The 21,089-nt window shown below is 36.1% G+C and overlaps 1 protein-coding gene across 5 annotated transcripts in view; it reads right to left on the bottom strand.

The window, feature by feature from the left end:
• KDM6A (lysine demethylase 6A) overlaps nt 1-21,089 on the bottom strand; it is a 213,745-nt gene that overhangs the window by 63,151 nt on the left and 129,505 nt on the right. The gene's annotated exons all lie outside the window — the stretch shown is intronic.

Below are 21,089 nucleotides of genomic sequence, written 5' to 3'. Positions count from 1 at the left end.
CTCAGCAGAACAATGGATTGAAGTGGCTTTTATTCATTAACAGCATAGCCCATAGCTGCCTGAGCAAACAAATTCTTCTCAACAAAAACACAGGTAGAAAAATACAAAACTAGATGTAGGAGCCTCAGGCAAACCACTGAAACTATGATTCAACATCCATTAAAACAGTTAATACCTAATCTTTCTATCTGGAGTTGTTCTAAGGATCAAATGAGATAAGCAAAGAGCCAGAGAAACAAATAAGGAGCTACATGAATACAGTATGTCAACACAGGAAAGATATGAAAGAACTGGCCACTGGGATTAACAGAAGTTACTACATAAACTTCTACTCATCACTAAAATTAGTTCCCCCCTAAATATTAATCTGATCACAAAAAGTCATTTAGACAATTAATACAGATAAGGACCAAATTATCCAACTCAATTCCTTCAAATGATATGCTAAAACATACTTCCAAACACAAGTGTAAAAAAAAAAAAAAACATACTTAAAAAACTGGTTCTATCACATTGCATCCACATAAAGTTCGATTTCTACCTCATATCATATATAGGCAGTAGTATATGAGAGAAAAAAGTGTAGGAGAATATTTCCTTGAGATGGTAAAGAATTTATTTGACATGGCCAAAACAATGCAAATCATAAGGAAAAGTAAAGATGTGATATAAAACACACAGCAGAAAAATAAGCAATGGGCACAAAGCCAACACATAACAGGTGAAAAACCTGTGAACAAGTGTGTATCTCTAGAAATCAGAAAATGCAAGTTTAAATGAGATATTACTACCATCAGATTGGCAAACATAAGAAAGACGGGTAATTCAAGTCTTTTGGAGATGTGAATGAAGGAAAACATCCATGCCCTGCTGGAAGGGCATTCACTCATGAAATTAGGTATGCAAATATGCTACAATCCAGCAAGCTCACTCTTGGGACACAGATTCCAAAGAAACCTTTCCACAGATAATGCTCTAAATGGTACTGTTTATAGTATCAGGAACTGGGGTCAACCTAGGTCTATGTCAGTCACAAGGGAGTGAAAAAAAAATATGATGGATGTTTATACTAGAACAATAAGCAGCAACTAAATATGGCATATAAAAAGCAACATGAGTTTATCTTTAAAGTTTTGCCTCTGGTAATGCTGGAGTAGCTGTTCCACAGATAGCATTCAGTTCCAGATAAAATATAAAAGTCAACTATCAGATAGCCTAGAAAGAAACCAAAATGAGGTGAAAACGAGAGGCATTAACCCTTAGGGAAAGGGAATGGCAATGGAAGAGTAACCCCTTTTTACTAGGATTTTCACCTGAGAGCAGGCCTTAGTTGGTGCCTGGTTGGCTAGAATTCAAAAAGAAATGAGCAATCTCACTAGCTTGAAAAATCAGAGGACATATTTTGAGGCTATCACAAGAGCTGGAAGTAAGGGGGAGAAAGCCCAGGGAGGAGAGTGAAAGAAAGAAAACACCAAATTCTGCAATTAAACTCTGCCTAAATCTCTTGTTGACTGCTGAACTATGCATGAACAAAACAGATGTCCAGCAGCCTAAAAGAACTAAAGAGACATTTCAGCCACTGTCTACTATAGGGGTGACCATATTTAGAGTGTGACTTGAGCAAAATTAACTGGCTGATATAAAACAAAAACATCAATCTTCAGAAAAATACAACTAAGTCACTCCACAATATATTATTCATGATAGCCAGGATAAAATTACCAGACTTATAAAGAATCAGGAAGATTCCACCTATGTTCAAAAGAAAAGGGAATTAATGAAAATCATCCATGAAATTACTAAAATGATGAAATTTGTAAATAATTTTAAAGCAGCCATTTTAACAATGTTCACAGACAATAAGAAAAATATCATAATAAATGAATGGGCAAGAAATTAGAGCATGGAAAGAATCAAAAATTCTAAAACTGGAAAATATCTGAAATTAAAAAAAAAAATCACTGGATAGACTGAATAGATTGGAGACTTAAAAATAAAGCCATCCAAAAATAAATGAGGCAGTACCAGTCTATCATACATGTAATTGGGAGTCCAAGAAGGGAGAAAGAATGGGGCAGAAAAGATATAATGGCAGAGAGCTTTCCTGAACTGAGGAAAGACATCAAATCCCATATCCAAAAGACTAAGAAAACCACAAGTAGTTTAAACATAAAGGGAAAAAAACAATTCCCTGGGCACTTCATAGTTAAATTCTTAAAAACCAAATGGAAAGAACACTTTGAAAACAGCCAGAGAAAAACACCAAAATACAAAGGATACAAGAAATTAAATATAATGGACTACACATTCCAAATTAAATATAATGGACTAGACATTCCAAACAAAAAAGACATGTCCAGAAAAGATTTAGAAAAGAGCCAAAAATATATTGTAAGAAATGCACTTTACATATAAACACACAAGAAGGTTGAAATAAAAGGTTGAAAAAAACACCATGTAAATACTAAGCATTAGAAAATTGACATGACCAGATTCGAGTCAGATTAAATAGTCTTCAAGGCAAAGATTATTACCAGAGATAAAAGAGTATTTCATGATACAGAACTAGTACATCAGACATAACAAAAGACCTTCAAAATACATGAAAAGACCAACAGAACTAACATTGATAAAATACTATCTAATCTACATAATTTATTCCAATTTCACCAACTGTCCAACTAATGTCCCTTTTCTGGCCCAAGATACAATCCAAGACATTCCATACTGTGGTCAGGTAGCATGTCTCCTTATTTTCTTCCAACCTGGGACAAATTCTCAGTTTATTTTCAGTACCCTGATACTCATAAAAAGTACTGGCTAGTTACTTTGAAGAATGTCCCTTGGAAATTAGTAAGTACCACCTTGTAAGGAAAAATTCATCATTCTTCATTCATTCATCAAAACTCTACAGTAAGAAAAAAGTGTCCCCTTTTTTCATTTATTTGCCATTTATATTCACAATCCGTATTATCACAATTCATTTACAAATGAATATAAATTCAAATAGAAATATACAAATAAATTCATTTATATTCATTTACTTATGGAATTTATATAGATTTATGTAGAATTATTCATTTCAGTATGAGCTAAAACAATTCATTCTGTACTTTATATTTCATTATTATATTTCGTTTCTAAACGTGTGTCCGATTTGTTGATTAGAAACCCCAACCCCTCAAGTTGACTGTGTTCTTTCCACACGCTCTCATCATTTTTTGAGCACTTCTTTATTTTGTGGCGCAACGTATTCTAGAGCTCATCTTGTAATTTCCTTGCCTAAGCCCTAGAGTCACCCACTTCTCCCCCAGGAATCCCTGGTTCCATTTATATTTAATATAGTATTTAGAAACAAAGATCTGGGTGCTCACATATTCAACGTTGCTGGGCTGGGTTACTGCCTCCAAGTTCTCCCAGCAAACACAGCTAGAAAATACATTTATGTGTATACTAACACACACACATACATACATACATACATACACACAGAGGCCCATATTTCTATCCAACTACTCATACTCATAAATAACCATATATTCATAATCATACCTCCAATTACAATCCAACACCAGAGTTCAGTCTTGCCTTGCCTTTCCATATTTGTAAGTTCTGACAGTGAAAAACCTGGTTCTCATTATCCATAATTCATTTGCTAATTCCTAAAATTCACATAAAGTAGTTACAGAATTCCTAATCCATACCACTGTGACAAAGTTAATTGTAGTACAGGATTTGTTTACAGTTCTTGTCTCCAGCTTTAGACTATAGTCAAAATACTACTCTCTAAAGTTACTTAGGTTAGTTCTTTTCATATCCACCCCCTTCACTATACTTATGTTATTCATTAGTTAGGTTCATTTGTTACTGTCTGCATTCTATTTTGGGTTAACTTACATCCTTGCTGGTCCCAATTATTCAACTAATTTTGGGATATGAGAAACATTACCAGGTTTTAAGAGTTAGAGCTATATAAAGTATATACTCAAGAAATTCCACCTTTTTCTCATCCCTATTACCCAATTCACAACAACCCTTGGTAGGTAACCAATCTCATTTGTTTCTGGTTTATCCATTTCAGTATTACTTCTGCACAAATGGCAAATGCATACTTTGCTTTTGCACATGTGTATTTTCTTTCACAAAAGGTTGTATATTATACTCTTTTACACTGCATTTTTTTTTCACTTAGCAGTACATTCTGGAAATCAATCCACGCAGTGATCCACATGTCTTCCACATACTTTTCTACATCCAACTCCTCTACCTGAATGTACCATAGTTTATCCAACCATTCTCCTATGGACATTTAAGTTTTTTCCAATATTTTGTAATTACAAACAATGCTTCAGTCAATATCCTTGTGCCTATATATTTTCATAGTTTTGGAGGTATATTTTCAAGGTATACTTCTAGATGTGAAGTTGCTGAGTCAAAGGGTAAGTGCATATATAGCTTTGTTAGATTACTGCCAAATTCTGCTCCAGAAGGGTTGTACCAGTTTGTATTATCACAGTGCAAGAGAATGCCTGTTTCCCCACAGCCACTTATAATTTTTGCCCATCTGATATGTGAGAATTATATTTCAGTGTTGCTTCAATTTGCATTTCTGAATGAATATGACCGCTTTTCCATATGTTTAACGGCCTTGTTATATATTTTCTGTGAAATGTCTATTCATGTCTTTTTTCCCATTTTCCTATTGGGTTTTCATTCCTTTGTCCCTCAAATTTTAAGTTTGTTATATTAGGAATATTAGCCCTTTGTCCATGGCATATGCTGTAGACATTCTCTCCTAGTTTCATTAAGTGTTCTTTGAATTTATGCTATTTTTTTTTTTGGTCATGTAGAAATTATCTTTATATTGTTCAAACTGACTAGATCTAAATTCAAAGGCAATGAAAAGAATGATCATAGTAAGAAAGCTTTTTCCTAAATCAAGATTGAAGAGGAGTTCATGTTTGCTTCTACTACTTGTACAATATTTTTTTACATTTCACTCTAATTCATTTCTAGTTTATTCTTTTGAATAGTTTGAGTCATGGGTCTAATTTTATCTTTTTCCAAACGGCTACCTAGTTGTCCTACAAACTTATGAATAATCTACCTCAGCCCCAGGAATTTAAGATTTTACCTTTATCAAACACTGATCTATGTACCTGGATCTATTCCTGTTCTTTCTACGATATTCCACTGGTCTGTCTATTCACGTGCCAGACCACACTTTGAAATATACAGGCTTTACCACCTATCTGTCTAGTAGAGTTAGTATAACCTATACAATTTCTCCCCATTGTTATCCTGGTTATTCTAGCATATTACCAACTTATCTAAGCCCTTAAAAAGTTTGTTAGTAGTTTTTACTGATGTTTGTGCTCCATTTATAAAGGAACTTAGGGAGAATCAGTATCCTTATATTGTTGAATCACAGTACTTCTTTTAAGTTTATTATCAAGTAATTACAGATTCAAATGGGAATTTTTTCTAACATTATGCTCCCTGATTACTGTTGTTGAAGGTTATTAATTTCTGTATGTAAATTTGTACTTCTAATGGATTTTTCTTATCTAACTGCACTGGCTAATACCTATTCTACAATGATGAGGAGTAACAGAGGGACACCTGGGTGTCTCAGTTGGTGAAATGTCTACCTTCATCTCAGATCCTGATCCCAGGATCCTAGGACTGAGCCCCACATCAGGCTCCCTGCTCAGTGTGGAGTCTTCTTGTCCCTCTCCCTCTGCTCACCTGTCCCTACACACGCTCTCTCTCTCTCTAATAAATAAAGTCTTAAAAAAAAAAAAAGGAGTAATGAAGATAGTGAGAATCTTTGCCTTGCTCCTAATTTTTGTGAAAATCTCTCTAGTGTTTCCTCTAAATAAGATACTAATTTGGGGACTAAGGTATATGAATTTTACCATGATAAAAAAGTAACCTTCAATTCCTATGTCCAACTTGGATAGAGTTTTATTATTAGGAATGGCACTGCAGGGCAGCCCCAGTGGCTCAGCGGTTTAGCGCCGCCTTCAGCCTGGGGTGTGATCCTGGAGACCCAGGATCGAGTCCCATGTCGGGCTCCCTGCATGGAGCCTATTTCTCCCTCTGCCTGTGTCTCTGCCTCTCTGTCACTCTCTATCATGAATAAATAAATAAATAAATATTTTTTAAAAAAAGGAATGGCACTACATTTGTCAATGCACCAACAGTGAGTTATCTGATTTTACCTTTAGTTCTATTATCATGGTGTCTGATACTAACAGATTTCCTAATATTCAATCTTGCATTCCTGGAATGAATACCACATGGTCATAGTATATTATTTGCTCAATGAGGTAATGATTTTGTTTGCTAAATCTCTTTTTTTTTTGCATTTTTTTTAAATTTATTTATGATAGTCACACACAGAGAGAGAGAGAGAGAGAGAGAGAGAGGCAGAGACATAGGCAGAGGGAGAAGCAGGCTCCATGCACCGGGAGCCTGACGTGGGATTCGATCCCGGGTCTCCAGGATCGCGCCCTGGGCCAAAGGCAGGCGCTAAACCACTGCGCCACCCAGGGATCCCCTAAATTTCTATTTAATACTTTTATACCAATATTCATTATTGATACTGGTTTGTATATTGCTTCCTCTTTATACTGTTTCTATCATTCTCAGGTATTGATGTTACATTTGTTTCAAATGGGGAAATGGGGGAAAATAGTATGATGGTTCCTCAAAAAATTAAACACAGAGTTATCATAATGATCCAGTAATTTCACTTCTAGTTACATATCAAAAAGAATTAAAAGCAGCGATTCAAACAGATATTTGCACCACTCATGGTCATAGCTGCATTATCAGCAATAGCCAAAAGATGGAAGCCACACAAGTGTCCACCCATAGATGAATGAACAAAATATGGTGTGTACATACAATGAAATATTAAGCCTTAAAGAGGAGTTAAGTTCTCATTCATGATACAACACATATAAACCTTAAAGACATTATGCTAAATGAAATATGCCAGGTACAAAAAGACAAATACAATATGATTCCACTTACATGGGGCAGTTAAATTCATAGACACAGAAAGTAGAATAGTGGTTGCCAGGGGCTGGGTGGAAGAAGGAATGAGGACTTATTATTGAATAGGTACAGAGTTTCAGTGTGGGATGATGAAAAAGTTCTGGAGATGAATGGTAGTGACAGTTGCACAACAATGTGAATGTACTTAATGACACAGTACACTTAAAACATGGCAAAAATGGTAAATTTCATGTCAGATACACTTTACAGTTTAAAACAGAGGATACAAAAGCACTATGGTCTGTAGTTAACAATTCTATAGCATATTTTAAAAATACAATGGAAACAAAATCCCTGATTCTAAAAATTTAAATGCAGAAAGGACTTGAACCATTACCAAACATAAGTATCTCTCAAGTCAGATTAAAAGCTGCTAAAAGCTTCTTGAAAGAAAGAAAGAAAGAAAGAAAGAAAGAAAGAAAGAAAGAAAGAAAGAAAAGTAGGTGTTTCATTTCCAATGCTCTGAAACAATCTATAAAATATCAGAATTATCAGGTCTTTAAAGGCTTGGTAGAATACCCCTGTAAAACCATCTGGCCATGATACTTTCTGTATGGCATTACTTAATTTTCACTATTTCTTTAAGAGAAATTGACTTTTTATAACTTTCTAACTTCAATGAGGTCAATTTTTCTAATCTGTAATAGTCCATTTCAATTAATTTTTTAATTCATTCACATAGACGTCTGCTAAGTGGTCTCGTTTGATAGTTCTAATTTCTTCCGTTTTTATGGTTACTTTATTTTGTGTATGTTCTTTCTCTGTTTTATTCCTTTGATCAAATTCCTAGTAGATTATTTTGTTAATTTTTTTCAGAGAACTAAGGTTTTGACCAATTAGTAGATCTATTGTTTTTCTTTCCTTTTTACATTATTAATTTCTTTAAAAAAAAATCTTTCTTTCTCACAATACTGTTCGTTTCCCTTACACTGATTTTTGTTTTGTTAACAGATTCCCTTGCACTGGATCATTCCTAAATTCAGGAAATAAACGCTACATATTCATGGCATACTTAATGCATCTATAAATATCAACTGGAATTTTTCTTTCTTCAGAATTTTTGGATTTCTATAATATACATAAATGAAACCAAGCTACAGTGCTTTGGTAATAAACTAATGCTGGTTAGTTAGAAGAGAAAGTTGAAAATGAAACTAAGGATTCTTATAAACAGAATTATTCATGGTAATACTATTTTAATAATCCCTCAAGGAGAAAATAGTTAAACTCGTTACAGTACATCTATGCAAAGGGATATAATATAGTTCTGTATGTACTGATACGGAATATTTCCAAAATAAAATACTAATTTAAAGAAATAACTTAAGCAAGATTGAGAGAGAACACACATAATTGTTTCAATAAAATAAATAAAAATAAATATGTGTAAACACATAAATGGATCTGCTTATACATACACAGATTTCTCTGGAAAGATATCAAATGCACTAGTACCTTTGGGAAGGAGGATAGGTTGTTACAGGAAAGGAATGAGGAGGATACTTCAATGTGTATTCTTTCAAGCACTTTCATTTTGGGTTATCTATTTAAAAATAAGTAATATTTTAATAACAAAATTAAAAGGGAAAATTTTGTATCTTTCAACTTTAAAGTCTAATAAGAATTTAGATGGCAAACTTCAAGTTATTTCATTAAATTCAAGGAAAAGAAAAGGCCAATTAATACTCTTATTAATATTATTTAAAAAGTGGTTCTAGAAGTCTCAGTTAATAAGATAAGAAAGGTAAATTAAGTAACTAACTGATAGAGGACTTTCCTCAAAGACAGCAGCAAAGTATGAAGACCCTTGGCCTGCTTCCTCGCACATATACAAATACCTAACTATCGAATCACCCTAAATGCCTCAGATACCACCTGAAGAATGGCAGAACATCACAACTAAACTTACAGAAGAGGTCACACTGAATAAGGTATAAAACGTAGAGATGTGGCTTAGGGAACAAACAGATATTGGTCAGGAAGAGGGTGAGAGAGTAAGAGGAGCACACAGGGTAATGTACTAGGAGAACATTTCTCCATCACCATTGGCTTCAAAAATGAGAGGGTATAAATTTCATGAGTTGTTGCAACCAGAGGGGCTTAAACCCAAAGCTTGAACTATCAATGGACTGGGTGTGTTCCAGAAGTGTCCAGAGGTATTGAGGCTGCTCTTCGAGAGAAGACCAGCAAACAACCCAGAGGCATACAGCATGGAAACAGTGATCTGAAGAGTACCTGGGGCACACAGTGGGAGATTATTTGCTCTTCACAGAGAGACCTCTCTGGAAAAAAAGCAGCTGGCTGGCACCATTTCACTCCCCCACTACTCAGCATAAGCAGAGAGCCATTAGCAGGAACCAGTGCAATTTGGACACTGGCTGCTTAAATTACTTATACTAAGCCCCACCCCCCCACACACTCCTGTGGAACTGCCCATTCTCAATCATGCTTACCTCAGTCCCAGCACCATGGGCCCCTCCCCCAGAAGACCAGCACAAACTCCTGTATACACACGTGTCCCAACCACAAAGTTCTGTAGGGCCTCAGTTTCAGTGGAGGTGATGACAGGTCTCATTTCACAAGCAGACCAGAGCACAAGTTAAAACTTGCCACATTCAGGCCAGGGACCAAAACTGCCCAAAACAGGCAAAGAGAACCTTTGCAGACAACTGGCCTGAAGGATAGAGCAGCCAGAACACAACAGCAGAGTGAATGCCGCACACAGTGGACACATTCCCTGAAGCACTAGGCTCTAGATACTACATGACCTCTTCTTCATAAGGCCATTACTTTCAGGAGCAGGAGACATTAACTGGATTTTCTAATACAGAGAAGAAGGCACAGACTTAGACAAAATGAGAAAACAGAGGAATTTATCCAAAATGAAAGAATAAGACAAGGCCACAGCCAGAGATCTAGGCAAAACAGATACAAGTAACAGAACTGATGGAGAACTGAAAACAATGATCATAAGGATACTCACTGACCTTGAGAAAAGATGACATCAATGAGACCCTTATCACAGAAATAAAAGAATTACAAAAGAATCAGAGATGAAGAGTACAATAAACAAGATTAGAAACACTTGGTGCAGTGAACGCAGGCTGGAAGAATCAAAGGAATGAATTAATGACTGAGAAGACAAAGTAAAGAAAAGCAATGAAGCTGAGCAAAAGAGAGAACTACTATACAAAACGAAAGAAGACGTAGAGAATTCAGTGACTCCATCAAATGTAATAAATAACATTCGAATGACAGGAATCCCAGAGGAGAGAGAAAAGAGGGCAAAAACCTTAAGAAATAATAGTTGAAAACTTCCCTAATCTGGGAAGGAAACAGATATCCAGATCCAGCAGGCAAAGAGAAGTCTCATCAAAATCAACAAAAGCAGACCCACACCAAAGAATATTATAATTAAACTGGCAATATTGTAATTAAACTTTCCTTATTAGTAATAAGGAAAACTGTTTAAAAGTAGCAAGAGAAAAGAAGATAATTACTTATAATACAAAACCCAGGGGATCCCTGGGTGGTTCAGCAGTTTAGCTCCTCCGCCTTCAGCCCAGGGCGGGGTCCTGGAGACCCGGGATGGAGTCTCACATCAGGCTTCCTGCATGGAGCCTGCTTCTCCCTCTGCCTGTGTCTCTGCCTCTCTCTCTCTCTCTCTCTCTCTCTCTCTCTCTCTCTCTCTCTCTCTCTTTCTCGCTCTCTGTCTCTCATGAATAAATAAAATCTTAAAAAAAAATTAGTCAAGGAACACACAAAAGGATGTAAAATGTCAACATATACCTAAAATATGGGGAGGACAGGAGTAAAGAATGAGTTCAAACAACCATCAACTTAATATACACTGTTTATAAGCAAAAGATGTAATATACAAACCTATTGGGAACTACAAATCAAAGAATAACAGAGGCTGAGGAGAGTCCAAGATGGCAAAAGAGCAGGAGACCTAGTTTCCTAGGAATTCAACTAGATAGCTATTAAATCATTCTGAACACCCTCAAACTCAACCAGAGATGTAAGAAAAGAATAGTTACAACTCTACAAATAGAAAAGCAACCACTTTCTTCAAGGTAGGAGGTGCAGAGAAGTGAATCTGAGACAATATATGTGATGATAAACTGCAGGAGCCTCCATCAGCAGCACTGGAAAGTGATATAGCAGTGGAGCACAAAATCAAAACTTTTAGAAGTCTGTTCCAGTGCCGGAGGAACCTGCCTGAAAGGTGCTTAGAGGGCAAGTAGGGGTGGAATCCTTGGTGAAACAGTACAGTCTCAGGATCCCTGGGGTCACAGAAAGACTGGGGGTGCCTAAGTGTGGCAGAGCGCCCAGGAATCAGAGCAGGGAAGCCAGCTACAACCAGCAAGCCCCATGAGTGGGCTCTCAGCTCAGGGTGCCATAAACCTCAAACCAAAGCACAGTTGGAATGACTGTTTCTGAGCAGGGGCCCAATAAATGACAAAACCGGGAGCCCCTCTTTCTTCCCCCAAGAGGAGCGGCACAGCAGTGTGCCACAGGAGCTTGCAGAGTTTGGAGACCAGAAACATGGTCGCATGCCTGAGATAGGAACACTTAGTCACAGGCTGGGTGAGCACATAGTAGGGACAGAGACCAGGGAGAGAAGGACTGACTGCTTTTCCCTAAGGACATGCTGAGAATTGAGATCCTGAGCTTTCCTCTCTAGGCTGGTGGAGATTGGGAGGCTGCCATTTTCACTCTCATCCTCTAAAACTGTGCTGAAAGCCTTCAAGGGAACAAAAGCCACATAGAGCAATCTGGAGATTACTTAGCCTGGCTCCCTGCAAGGGCAGTGCCATTCCACCTTGGACAAAGACACCTGACAAAGACAATGCAACAGGAACCTCCCCCAGAAGATCAGCGAGACCATCAGCCAAGACAAAGTTCACTGATCACTGAGAAGGCCACTGCTAGGGGAATATAGCATATAAAATCCATGGGTTTTTTCCTTTGATTCTTTAGTCTTTCAATTTGATTCATTTTCTCTTTCCTTTTTCTTTTCTTTTTTTTTTTAAAGATTTTATTTATTTATTCATGATAGACATAGGGGGAGAGAGAGGCAGAGATACAGGCAGAGGGAGAAGCAGGCAGCCTGACGTGGGACTCGATCCCGGGACTCCAGGATCGCGCCCTGGGCCAAAGGCAGGCGCTAAACCTGAGCCACCCAGGGATCCCTCTCTTTCCTTTTTCAATCAATTTCTTATCAACTCTTTCTTAAAATCTTTTTTTTTTCATTTTCACAATTATATTCTATCCTTTCATTGTATTTGGTTTTATTTTTCTGTACATGTAAGTTTTCTGTACAATTTTGGGATGCAATTTCTCCTAATAGACCAAAATACACCCAAAATCTAGTGTATAGCTCTGTTCTCTTCACTTGTATGATCATAAATACATGTTTTTGTCTTGTTTGTGCTGTTTTATTAAAGTCTTTTTAAATTTTCATCTTTACAGTTACATTCTATCCTGTCAATGTATTTCTGTGTCTATGTGTATGTATATGTGTGTGTATATACACACACATATACACACGTTTTTCTTTCTTTACAATTCTGGGATGTAGTTTCTTCTAACAAACCAACCAAAATACACACAGGATCCTGTGTATTTCTCTATTTTGTTCACCTGTCTGATTACATTCTCTTCTTTTTTTTAATTTTTTTGTTTTATTTTCAGATATCTTCTGATTTATTAGTGATTATTTCTCTGGGGTTGTTGCCATTTCAGTATTTTGTTCTATCAGTCATCTATTCTCTGGACAGAACGACAATATGGAAAAGCTCACATCAAAAAAGAGAACAAGAGGCAGTACTGACTTCCAGGAACCTAATCAGTATGGATGTAAGAAAGATGTCAGAACTAGAGTTCAGATTAACAATTACAAGCCAGTAGCTGGGCTTGAAAAAAAAAAAAAAGCAAAGAAGACACTAGAGAATCGCTTTCTGGAGAAATAAAAGAACTAAAATCGAGTCGAAATAAAAAAGGCTATTAATGAGATGCAGTAAAAAAAATGGAGGCTCTAACAGGATAAATGAGGCAGAAGAGAGAATTAGTGATACAGAAGACAAAATAACAGAGAATAAAGAAGCTGAGAAAAAGAGAAATTAACAACTACTAGATCATGAGGGAAGAATTCGAAAGAGAAGTGATATCATAAAGGGAAACAAAATTAGAATAACTGGGACCCCAGAAGAAGAGGAAAGACAGGGGCAAAAGGTATACTGGAGCAAATTATAGTAGAGAACTTCCGGAATGTGGGGAAGGAAACAGGCATCTAAGCCCAGAAGGCACAGAAAACCCCTCTCAAAATTGGTAAAAACAGGACAACAGCCCAGCATATAATAGTGAAACTTGCAAATCTCAGAGACAAAGAGAAAATCCTGAAAGCAGCTCAGGACAAGAGGTCTGCAACCTACAAAGGTAGAAACATTAGACTGGAAGCAGATCTATCCACAGACACCTGGCAGACCAGAAATGACTGGCATCATATATTTAGGATACTAAATGAGAAAAACATGCAGCCAAGAATACTTTATCTCACTAGGATGTCTTTATCTCACTAGGATGTCATTCAAATTAGAAGGAAAAAAAGCTTCCAGGACAAAGAAAAACTAAAAGATCTGGTGATCAGTAAACCAGCCCTACAAGAAATATTAAAAGAGATCTTTTAAGCATAGAGAGAGGCCAAAAGTAACATAAAACAAAAAGGATCAGAGACAATATATAGAAACAGTGACTTTACAAGTAATACAATGGCACTAAATTCATCTTTTAATAGTTACTCTGAATGTAAATGGGCTAAATGCCCCAATCAAAAGACCCAGGGTTTCAGATTGGATGAAAAAAAGCAAGATTCACCCATACGGAGTCTACAAGAGACTCATATTAGACCCAAAGACAACTCCAGATTGAAAGCAAGGGGGTGGAAAACCATTGATCATATTAATGGACATAAAAGAGAGCTGGGTTGGCAATCCTTGTATCAGACAAATGAGATTTTAAACCAAAGGCTATAAGAAGAGATGAGGAAGGACACTGTATCATAATTAAAGGGTCTATTCAACAAGAAGATTTAACAATTGTAAATAACTATTCCCCTAAACTGAGAGCAGCCAATTATATAACACAATTAATAACAAAATTAAAGAAACATATCAATTAATAATACAACAATAGTAGGGGACTTAAACACTACACTCAATGCAATGGACAGATCATCTAAGCAGAAGATCAAGAAAGAAACAAGGGCTTTGAATGACACATAGGACCAGATGGACTTTAAGGATATATTCAAAACATTACATCCTAAAGTAACAGAACACACATTCTTCTTGAGTGTACACGGAACATTCTCCAGAAGAGATCACAAACTGGGTCACAAATCAGGTCTCAACTGATACTAAAAGATTAGATTATAATCATTCCCTGCATATTTTCAGACTGCAATGCTTTGAAACTGGAACTCAATCACAAGAGGAAATTTGGAAAAAATTCAAATACATGGAGGCTAAAGAGCATCCTACTAAATGATGAATGGAAATTAAAGAAGAATTTTAAAAATTCATGGAAACCAATGAAAATGAAAACACAACTGTTCAAAAACCTTTGGGATGCAGTAAAGGTGGTCCTAAGAGGGCACTACATAGGAATACAAACCTTTCTCAAGAAATAAGAAAGGTCTCAAATATACAACCTAACCTTATACCTAAAGGAGCTGGAAATTTGTATGGAACCAGAAAAGACCCCGAATAGCCAAAGGAATGTTGAAAAAGAAAACCAGAATGGGTGGCATCACAATTCCAACTTCAAGCTCTATTTCAAAGCTGTAATCATCAAGGCAGTATGGTACTGGCAGACACATAGATAAATGGAGCTGAATAGAGAACCCAGAAATGGACACTCAACTCTATGGTCAACTAATCTTTGACAAAGCAGGAAAGAATATCCAATGGAAAAAAAAGTCTCTTCAACAAATGTTGTTGGGAAAATTGGACAGCCACATGCAGAAGGATGAAACTGGACCATTTTGTCATACCATACACAAATATAGACTCAGAATAGTTGAAAGACCTAAATGTGAGACAAGAATCCATCAAAATCCTAGAAGAGAACACAGGCAGCAACCATTGTGACCTCAGCCACAGCAACTTCTTACTAGAGAGGTCTCCAAAACAAAGGCAAAAATGAGTATTAGGAGTTGATCAAGATAAAAAGCTTTTGCATAGCAAAGGAAACAGTCAACAAAACCAAAAGAAAATTGACAGAATGGGAGATGATATTTGCAAATGTCTTATCAAATAAAGGGCTAATATCAAAAATCTATAAACAACTTACCAAACTCAACACCCAAAGAATAATCCAACCAAGAAATGGGCAAAAAAAACATGAACAAGATATTATTCCAAAGACGATAAATAAATGGCCAATAGACACATGAAGAAATGCTCAACATCACTTGGCATCAGGCAAATATAAATCAAAACCACAATGAGGTAACACCTCACACCTCTCAGATTGGTTGAAATTAACAAGTCAGAAAACAATAGATATTTGCAAGGATGTGGAGAAAGGGGAACCCTTGTACACTGTTGGTAGGAATGCAAGCTGGTGTAAACAGTATGGCGGTTCCTCAAAAAGTTGAAAACAGAGGTAGCAACTGCACAACTGGGTATTTACCCTAATGATATAAATGTAGTGATTGAAAGGGGCACCCGCATCCCAAGGCTTATAGCAATAATGTCCACAGTAGTCACACTATAGAAACAGCTCAGATGTATACTGAGAGATGAATGGATAAAGAAGAGGTAGTATTTACATATAATGGAATACTACTCAGCCATCAAAAAATGAAATCTTGCCGTTTGTAATGATGTGGATCAAACTAGAGGATATTATGCTAAGCAAAATAAGTCAATCAGAGAAAGACAATTATCATATGATCTCAACTCATGTGGAATTTAAAAAACAAAACAGAGGATCATAGGGGAAGGGAGGGAAAAATAAATAATGAAAACAGAGAGGAAGGCACAGCATAAGAGACTCTTAATCATAGGAAACAAAATGAGGGTCACTAGAGGGGAGGTGAGTGGAGAGATGGAGTAACTCGGTGATGTAATAGCACTGGGTATTATATAAGACTGATGTATCACTGACCTCTAGCTCTGTGACCAGAATACATTATATGCTAATTAATTGAATTTAAGTTAAAAAATATACAATTTAAAACACCAAATAGTAATAGATATGTACCTAATAAAAAGAAAGAAATCTAAATACGTTGCTAAAGAATATGAGCAAATTTTGAAAGAAAGAACAGTAAGAAAGGATCAGGGAAAATCTCGAGACAACCACAAAACAATTAATAAAATGGCAATAAATATCAATAATTATTTTTGAACAAAAATACAATAAATGGTCCAATCAAGACAAAGGATGACAATATGGATTTAAAAAATAAGATCTGTCTATATGCTGCCCATAAGAGACTCATTTTAGATCTAAAGACACATACAGACTGGGAAGTGAGGGGATGGAAAAATATTTATCAGGCAAATGGCTGTCAAAAGAAAGCTTGAGTAGCAATACTTATTTCATACAAATTAGACCTTAAAACAAAGAATGTAATAAAAGGCAAAGATAGACACTTTATAATAATAAAGGCAACAATCTAAAAAGAAGAATCAACAGTTGTAAATATTTATGCACCCAACATGGGAGCACCCAAATGCTTAACACAATAAAAAAAGCATAAAGGAACTAAACCATAATAATACAATAATAGTAGGGGACTTTAAAACCCCACTTTCATCAATGAACAGAAACCAGTAAGTAAAGATGGCTTTGAATGACACACTGGACAAGATGGTTATAATGGATATATTCCAAACCTTCCATCGTAAAACAGCAGAATACACATTCTTTTCAAGTGCACATGGGACATTTTCCAGAATAGATCACATAATAGGCCACAAAACAGGACTCAACAAATTCAAGAAGATCAAAATCATGCCATGCCCTTTCCTGACCATAACACTATGAAACTAGAAGTCAACCACAGGAAAAAAATCTCCAAAAACCACCAAATATGGAGGTTAAATAACATGATACTAAGTAATGAATGGGTCAACCAGGAAATCAAAGAAATAAATACTATGGAAGCAAATGAAAATAAAAGCACAACAGTACAAAATCTTTGGGATGCAGCAAAAGTGGTTCTAAGAGGGAAGTATACGGCAACACAGACGTACCTCAAGAAGCAAGAAAAATCTCAAATAAACAACCTAACCTTACACCTAAAGGAACCACAAAAATAACAATAAATGAAGCCTAAAAGCCAGCAGACGGAAGGAAATAATACAGAACAGAAACAAATGATACCAAAATGAAAAAAAAAAAAATAGAGATCAATGAAACCAGGAGCTGGTTCTTGCAAAAAAAAAATTTAAAAATTGGTAAACCTCTAGCCAGACTTAATCGGAAGAAAAGAGAAAGGATCCAAATAAAATCACAAATGAGACAGGAGAAATAATAACACCACAGAAATAAATTTTAAGATTATTATTATTATGAAAAGCTATCTGCCAACAAAGTGGACAACCTAGAAGAAATGCATAAATTCCTGAAAATGTATAAATTACCAAAACGAAAACAGGAAGAATTAGAAAATTGGAACAGACTAATATCCAGCAAAGAAATAGAAGCAGTGATCAAAAAACTCCCAACAAAGTTAGGACCAGATGGCTTCACAAGTGAATTCTACAAAACATTTAAAGAGTGAATACCTATTCTCCTCAAATAATTCCAAAAAAGTAGAAAAGGAAGGATAACTTCCACATTCATTTTTTTTAAAATTTTATTTACTCATGAGAGACATACGGGGGGGGGGGGGGGGCGGGAGCGCAGAGACACAGGCAGAGGGAGAAGCAGGCTCCATGCAGGGCCCGATGTGGGACTCCATCCCGGGACCCCAGAATCACGCCCTGGGCCGAAGGCAGGTGCCCAACCCCTGAGCCACCCAGGGATCCCCTCCACATTCATTCTATATATGAGGCCAGCATTACCCAGATACCAAAACCAGATAAAGACACACACAAAAAGAGAAATTCAGGCTAATATCTCTGATGAACATAGATGCAAAAATCCTCAACAGAGTACTAGCAAAACAAATACAACAATACATTTAAAAAATATCATTCACCGTGATCAAGTGGGATTTATTCCTGCGTTGCAAGGATGGTTCAGTATTTGCAAATCAATCAGCTTAATATAAGAACCACAGGATCGCTTCAAAAGATGAAGAAAAAGCATTTGATAAAGTATAACATCCATTCAAGATAAAAACCCTCAAAAAAGCAAGTTTAGAGGGAAGACCTCAACATAATAAAAGCCATATATATGAAAAGCCCACATTTTTCCATCATCTTACATGGGGAAAAACTGAGAGCTTTACTTCTACGATCAGAAACAAGACAGGGAGGAATGTCCACTCTCACCAAGTTTATTTAAAATAGTAATGGAAGTCTTAGTCACAGCAATCAGATAACAAAAAGAACGAAAAGGCATCCAAATCAGCATGGGAGAAGTCAAACTTTCACTATTTGCAGGTGACCTGATACAACATACAGAAAACCCAAAAGAAATCTATCAAAAATCTGCTAGAACTGATAAACACAAATTCAGTAAAGTTGTAGGACACAAAAATCAATGTATAGAAATCTGTTGCATTTTTATACACCCAAATGAAGCAGCAGAAAGGAAATGAAGGAATCAATCCCATTTATGATTGTACTAGAAACAAGATACCTAGGAATAAATCTAAACAGAGGGAAAAGACCCATATTCTGAAAACTAGAAAACACTAATGAAAGTAATTGAAGATGACAAAAAAGAAATAGAAAGACATTCCATGTTAATGTATTGGAAGAACAAAAATTGTTAAAATGCCTATACTATTCCAAAGCAATCTACACATGTAATGCAATCCCTATCAAAATACCAACAGCATTCTTCACAGAGCTAGAACAATCCTAAAATTTTGTATAGATCCTGAATAGCCAAATCCCCCTGAAAAAGAAAAGTAAAGCTGAAGGCATCACAATTACAGACCTCAAGTTACAATGCAAAGCTGCAGTAACCAAAACACTAAGGTACTAGCACAAAAACAGACACACAAATCAACAGAACAGAAAACCCAGAAATGAACCTGCAGTTTATATTTATACGGCCAATTAATCTTCAACAAGGCAAGGAAGACTATACAATGGGAAAAAGACATCTCTTCAACAAATGGCACTGGGAAAACTGAATAACAACATGCAAAAGAACAAACCTGGACCATTCTCTTTCACTATACACAAAAATAAACTAAAAATGGATTAAAGACTTAAACTAAATGGGAGATCTGACAACATAAAAGTCATTGAAGAAAGCACAGGCAGTAATTTCTTTGACATCAGCCACAGCAACTTTTTTCTAGATAGGTCTCCTAAGGCAAGGGAAACAAAGGCAAAAATAAACTATTGGAACAATATCAAAATAAAAAGCTCTGCAGAGCAAAGGAAACAATCATCAAAACTAAAAGTGACCTATGGAATGGGAGAAGGTATTTGCAAATGACCTATCTGATAAAAGGTTAGTATCCAAAATATACAAAGATCTTATATAATAACCATGCCAAGCACAAATAATCCAATTAAAAAATGGCAGAAGGCATGAATAGACACGTTTTCAAGACACACAAGTAGCCAACAGACACATGAAAAGATGCTCAATATCACTCATCATCAGGGAAATGCAAATCAAACCTACAATATCACCTTAAATCTGTCAGAATGGCTAAAATCAACATGAGAAACAACAGATATTGGTGAGGATGTGGTTAAATGGGAACTCTCTTATACTGGTGGTGGAAATGCAAACTGGTGTAGACACTGTGGAGTACAGTATGGAGGTTCCTCAATTACGATCTAGTAATTGCACTACTAGGTATTTATTTACCCAAAGAATTCTAATTCAAAGGGCTACAGGCACCCCTAAGTTTACAGCAACATTATCTACAACAGACAAATTATAGAAACAGCCCAAGTGTGCACTGAATGATGAATGAAGAAAATGTGGTATGTAGATATCTAGATATCTACAGATATATATATCTATAGATATATATACACACACTATGGAATATTATCCACCCATAAAAGAGAATGAAATTTTGTCATTTGCAATGATGTGGATGGAGCCAGAGAGTATTATGCTAAGCAAAATAAGTCAGTGAGAAAGACACCATATGAATTTCACTCATACGTGGAATTTAACCTTCCAGAAGGAAGGTGTGGGGATGGAGTTAAATAGGTGATGGGGATTAAGGAGAGCACTTGTTGTGATGGGCACCAGGTGATGAATGGAAATGTTGATCACTATATTGTATACCTGAAATAATATTACACTGTATGATGACTAACTGGAATTTAAATAAAAACATAAAAATATGACTGATAAAACTTTCCATGAATAATTCTTAATATATTATTTACTAGGACCTATGACATTATATAGAGGAATAAAATTATCTTTATTTAGAGATGGTATGATAATATACATAGAAACCTGAGAATCTAATTTTTAAATCTAGTAAGAATAGGTGTAGGAGATGACATCCCATTAAAATTATCCATACCTAAATAAAACTATCGGATCATCCAACAATCCTACTTGTGGGTATATTTTCAAAGGAAACAAAACCATTATCTCAAAGAGGTATGTTCAATGTAGTGCTACTGACAATAAGCCAAGGTATGGTAAAAACATTTAAGTATCTATCTAAAGAGGGATCAAAAGAAAGGGGCACCTGGGATGTTCAGTTGGTTAAGGGTCTGCCTTCTCTTCAGGTCATGATCTCAGGGTCCTGGGATTGAGCCCCAAGTCAGGCTTCCTGCTCAGCTGGGAGTCTGCCTGCTTTTCCCTCTCCCTCTTCCCTCTGCTCTCCACCCTGCCCCCCAACCAGT

This window comes from Nyctereutes procyonoides, unplaced genomic scaffold (assembly GCF_905146905.1).
Source record: "Nyctereutes procyonoides isolate TBG_1078 unplaced genomic scaffold, NYPRO_anot_genome, whole genome shotgun sequence".
NCBI classification, from domain to species: Eukaryota; Metazoa; Chordata; class Mammalia; order Carnivora; family Canidae; genus Nyctereutes; species Nyctereutes procyonoides.
The sequence above is the reverse complement of the archived record's forward strand: the minus strand, read 5'-3'. Positions and strand labels throughout refer to the sequence as shown.